Raw genomic sequence first — 6,298 nt, 5'->3', positions numbered from 1 at the left:
TCAGAGAATCCATAAACAACAAAAAAGGCACTTTTTTATTCACCATCTGCATGCCCGTGACCTCTTTTTTGTGCATTATGATCCAACAAAATGCTCGCCTGCTTGCCTTTGAGAGGTAATGATAGAAATAATGCAGAGTGAAAATGTCTTGCCGTTGATTTCCCTTGGTTCACAAACTCTGATATACTGTGGTGCTGAGAGTGCTTCTATCCATCCTGCTCGAGTCAACTCAAGGATGTTATTGCTCATCCCCTGAGAAGCAGTAACCTGTGTTGACCACTGCAGGGCAGAGGAGAGCAATCCACAAGACAAAGCTCAAATTCCTAGGAAAGAAGAAGCAACTCATTTCTCATTAAAGCTACAGTGTGTAGGATTCAGATGATGGCATTCATAACCATCTGTTCATTATTGTGTAATTACCTACAACAACAAATCTAAACAGGAGCCGACCGCCTCATGCAGCCTGCCATGTTGACACAGTAGCCCAAAGGGACATACTTCATCTTACACATCTTAACCAGAAGCATGAAGAAAACAGAAAAGGAATCATTGGATGCTGCTGACAACTGACGATCAATTTTTTGCAATAAAGTTTAAAATTTCTTTTAAATATTTGATAATTTTTATAATGTAATCAGATGTAATAAAACAAAGCCATGGGATTTAAATGGTGTCATTTTTCTTACCTATCTCTCAATATACTTAGGAAAATATTTATGTGGTGTGTGTGTGTGTGTGTGTGTGTGTGTGTGTGTGTGTGTGTGTGTGTGTGTGTGTGTGTGTGTGTGTGTGTGTGTGTGTGTTTAGTTGGATGCAAAAGTCCGTCAAAAGCGTTTGACAGACTATATACACACACACACACAAGCCAAGTGGTTAATGCGCTTGGTTTCAGTGGAGAACATTCCGGGTTCAAATCCCACCCCTGCCACATTTCTCCATGTAATGTGGAGTTGTGTCAGGAAGGGCATCCAGTATATATATATATATATATATATATATATATATATATATATATATATATATATATATATATATATATATATATATATATATATATGTGTGTGTGTGTGTGTGTGTGTGTGTGAACCTCATTTACCCCATTAACCCCCAAGACACTGGATGTAGCTGAAACCCGCACTGATGAAGTACTCATCACTGGACTGTAAGAAGAAGACCCCGAACACACTAGAGGATTAATCGACTGCATATATATATATATATAGCGCTTTTCCATCTGCAGCAGACACTCAAAGTGCTTTACAATAATGCATCACATTGAAGATGAAGAAATCATAACCATCCGAAAAGCCTCTACAACTGTCTGGGCTACAAGGTCAAGAAAATCCAGATGCTAGTTCATCGTTGTGACTTGAAGAAATGGAAACTGGAGTAACCTTGGCTACAACCTAAGAGCTTGACTAATCTACGCTTCAGATGGTCAAAACTATTGTAATATGGCAAGGTAAGTTCATTTTAAGGTGTATTTATTTATTTATTTTTTTGGTCAACCTCATTAAGTTGTGATTTCAGATAACTCGTGGACCCCAACTCATGTGAGTTTAGATAGATAGATAGATAGATAGATAGATAGATAGATAGATAGATAGATAGATAGATAGATAGATAGATAGATAGATAGATAGATAGATAGATAGATAGATAGATAGATAGATAGATAGATAGATAGATAGATAGATAGATAGATAGATAGATAGATAGATAGATAGATAGATAGATAGATAGATAGATAGATAGAGCATCTTTAGGCAGTATCATATTTTTCAACAAACACTGTTACTCATGTGTAGTAAGCAGTGATGTGCAGTGAGGTTGATGGCTGGTGAGGCACTGATTTCATCACAATCAGATTTACAAACATATAAACCCCACAGAGTAGCTTATTCACCATTTAATTGGCAGCAGTTAACGGGTTACGTTTAAAATCTCATATCAGCATTCTTTACACATACAAACTGTAGCACAGAAAAAAGCACATTTAATTAAAAAACCTTATTAAGGTCTTACCTTTACTTATGAATGAAGCCCATGTGCCGCTCCTTCTGAACAAAAGGATCAATGACTTGTTTGTAGAAGTCTTCCTTATCTTCCCTCAATTTTAAAGCTAGAGTTGGTAGTCCTGGAGAGCTAGCAAGAGAGCTAGGAAGATTTGAAAGAAGCACCTCCTCTAGATTCCACCCCTCCCCCTACTGCGTCACTGCTCCATCCAAAGTCACACCCCCACAAACGCGCATCTGGTTGTGGGACTCAGCGGGGTAGAGGAGAGCTAACTTATTTCAGCATTCAGCTTTTGGGCTAAAGGCCCTCTGACACGAGCATGCCTCCAGCATGGCCTGTGTCATGCTGGAGCGTAAACTCATCTTTAACGGGTGCAGACAGGATGCCAGAGGGGCGCCGGTGTGTGCTATTGTGCACAGAGAATTTTGAAATGTTCAAAAAAATCTTTTAGGCATAAACGTCGTGGTACTTGGCAGGATCTAATTGCCAACACGACGTACAGCTCGTCAAGTGGAGTAAAGAAGAAGTGAACAGAGCGAGTGGTGACATCAGCGGATCGCATCAGAGTGCAGCTTGTCTGAACATTATAACAAGAAGTTAAATCTGTTATAAAAATACTTTAACAGCTGCACACAAGAAGGAAATAACACACAAATGTTTTACCAAGCCATGACAATGTAAACATGGCAAATAATTACCTTATTAGATGGCTCAAAATGCTTTCTGCAGCTTGTTAGGCGCATGTGTGTGAACGGCTGAAGCTGGAGCGGTCCTCTGTGATTCAGGAAGTGATTACAGCTGTTTTCAACGGCCAATTTGCAGAGAAAATTATTAATCCGACATGGCACAATCCGGTGGAAGTGGTAGTTTTGGCTGTATTCCCTCTGCCATTGTACCAAAGTGAACTTCTTCGGTGAAATGAGATCAGTGTGCACGCGCGGAGGACGGAGGGACAGAGGGGGGTGTTGAGCCTGGTGACGCGAGCATGAAGAAGTAGACATACATTTTGATTGTTTTTTTGAGAGCGCACCGCGGGGCTTATACTGGTCGGACTTTTATCAATCCTACAGCTGCTACAGACGTACAGACATTTTTTTCATTCCTTTTTCTGAATACATAATGTATTGACTACTGTTAGGACAGACTGACCATTTCACCCAACATAACAAAAAGTGTTTCGGAACAGAACAGAGTTACCTACCGTGGCTTTAAAAGTAACTCTGTCTCAGTGGAGATCACTGCCAGTGAAGAAAGTTATCCTTCATCAGTCCTGTTCCGACTGTATGTTTTGAGCCTTTTCTGGCTTTGAATGTGAGTGGTTGACCACACAAGTTTGATGAGACTCCTTTTTAAATTCTTCAGGTCACAATATCCCATCTGAGTCCAGACATTGTCACAAGTCACGAAAAGAAGGCATAAAAAGCAGAAAAGGCAGCTTCTTACTGGACGTCCACACAGCCAGACTTTATGTGTGTCCCCACTCCATTTGAAAAGAGCGGCTCTTCTGTCTCGTAGTGTGAAACAAACCGTTTGGCTCTGGTGTTGGTCGTCCTTTAATTATTACCTCTTGCTTCGATTGAAAGTCCAATTTAGAACATTGTTTGTGTGGATATGTAATCCTCAATTCTGAAAGTAAAGTCCAGGCGAGAGAAAAAATAAAGGAACCGAAGTGGCTAAGGATACGTACATCCGTATCTTCTGCGGGACTGCTAAAGGTACAGAATAAGTGAAGTGCGCAACGCATCTGCGTATGCGTGGGTCAAACGGGGCAAAAATTCCAACTACCAAACTCACACCGCTCCCATTAAATTTTGTATGCAGTAGCATTAGCGGTCTGTGAAAGTTAAGGCTTACAAGGATTGTTTCAAACGCTTTAAGCCTTAAGCGACGCATACAATAATGACAGGTGTGCATGGGTACAGACATATTTGCGCATTCTGATTGGTCAGTAAGACATGATGTCACCGGGGAATACCCTCCGTATCTTTAGAACAGTCTCTGTAGATATGGGTCCGTACCCGTAGCCACAGCTTAAAGTCCCGTTTACACATAGACGGTAAACTCTCCCGGAAGCGTCCCGGCAGAGATTTTGCCCCCTCCGGGCCGTTTTAGGGATCACACGCCATAGTTAACGCCGGTGCACAGGGGCGTGGTTTGGTTCCGGCTTCACCGGGAATCGTCGAAAAAATTATTCAACATGTCGAATAATTCCAGGAGTGCTCCCGGAGAAGTGGCCTGACGACGGAGACAACGCGAACAACGGCGTTTGATACTTTTTAATCGCCGTGTCATCCCGCCCCTTCCTGTAGTCCCGCAGTTTACACCGCCGTAATTGGCGGCCGGCGTTGTATCCCTAACCAACGGCGTGTAAAATGACGATAGAGCCAACATCAGCGTCCTCAAAGGCGTTTTAACCGGTGACAGAGGCAGACAAAACGGCGGCGCTAGCGGACAGTACGCTGTTCTAAATGCCACCTCCTGGTTAACGGCATTCCAAATGGCCGATAGGCGGCGGTCACTATAAAAACGCTAGCGCGCTGCATGCAGGTCTCTTACTCCCGGCCAGCTCCAGATATTTTTGCAGAGAAGCTCCAGTATGCCTCCTAAAATAAAATTGGCAGCGGCAAGGACTTACCAAGAGGTCTGGTTCAGAAGCAGAGGGTAGCCCTGTGGTGCAGACGAGCAACACGTTGAGGAGGGGGAAAAGGAGAGAAAAGAAAAGGCTGAGAGATGAGCTCCCTGTCACTCCCTCCCCCTGCACTGAAAGCTGCTTCAGCCTATTATACTCTGGGGGCAGTGCCTATAAGCAAATGTTCCTGGAGTAACGCAGGATTTGCCTGGATAAATCCAGCGGTACACAAGGCATTATTGGCGGCAGCAGAACACCGCCGTTCTCACGCACGTCTTAACTTGCGATTGCAAAGGATAGAACTGAGTATTAACCCCCGTTACCTGACGTGTGCCGGATGCTACGGCGTCAAAACTCCGCTTTATTCGGCGGATTTAGCGGCATTTTATCCGCATATTTGCGGCTAGTACGGCGCTCAAAATGCCGGCAAAATGCTCCGCCCCTTTCCACCGCAAAAACAGCCGGAACTACCGCGAACTTCGGTCTACGTACTACCCGTGGACAAAAATGTCTATGTGTAACCTGGGCTTAACTGAACGGCTGCTCTTGTAGCTTGCTGTCACTTGTTCTGCAGCTGAGGAGTTGCTGCAAAAGGAATACCTGGGATCACTAGTGCCCCCTACCATGAGGCAGGAGAACTGCGTGCCTCACTTGGTGCCTTTTTGTAGTCGTTTTCTGATCGCTCAGCACACGAAACACGTTGCACACACATACAGTTGTTGACAAAAACACTGTACATTGAGCACATCAGCTAAACTATGGAATTTAAGTTCATACATCCAAAGTGTTTAATCATTTTAACAGCGACATACAGAGAGACAGTGAGATAGTCTCACTGCACATCATTCCAGTAGTTAGCCCAGTGATTGCGTAATCCAAGGTGAGGCACAGCTGGCTGCTGCCTCACCTCACCTCTCTTCTCAGTATTTGAACGGTAAATGTGAAAATTCAGCAATTTTTGAATAAAAAAATAAGCTAAAACTGGTGAAGTTAAAAGGAAAATAACTATAGTACAAATCACTGGATAAATGGAACCATTTAATTTATTTTTTCATTTTACATTTTTTTTCTTTCCATGATGACAGCCTCACCTGCCTCCCCTGACCGCACAGCCACTCTGGTAGTAGGTAGCTCAGTTAGTACCTTGCTTGGAATTATGTAGACCAGGGTTCAAATCCAGCTCATGCTTTACGTAAATTCCTAACCAATAATAATATTGTGACCGGAGATGCTATACTGCAATCTTACAGACTGCAGCTTTGAAGAGATGTTTGACCTGTCTTACATACAGCTCTCAATTGATTAGCTCCAACTGAGCATTTAACTATGAAGCCAGTTTTCTGCTTTTTACGGGAATCCCACATACGACCTGAAGGGTTAAATCTGATGTGTAATTCGTTTGGCTTTGGCAGAGCTTGCAGCGCCAGCAGAAGCCCTGTCTCAGCAATTTGGTCTGCCCAATAAAGCAGCAGGCTTCATACCACTGGGGCCGTCTAACAACCACAACCAGAGACAAGCCAGTGTCACTCTGTCCAACAGCCAGACAGGGAGAGGTCCCGCTGCACACGCTCCCAAATAAACGCATGCAACACAGCACTGCACGCAGAGGTCACACACATCAACACCAGCATTTTCAGATGTGCACATGCATTA

The sequence above is a fragment of the Thalassophryne amazonica genome, chromosome 13 (assembly GCF_902500255.1).
Source record: "Thalassophryne amazonica chromosome 13, fThaAma1.1, whole genome shotgun sequence".
NCBI lineage: Eukaryota > Metazoa > Chordata > Actinopteri > Batrachoidiformes > Batrachoididae > Thalassophryne > Thalassophryne amazonica.
The sequence above is the reverse complement of the archived record's forward strand: the minus strand, read 5'-3'. Positions refer to the sequence as shown.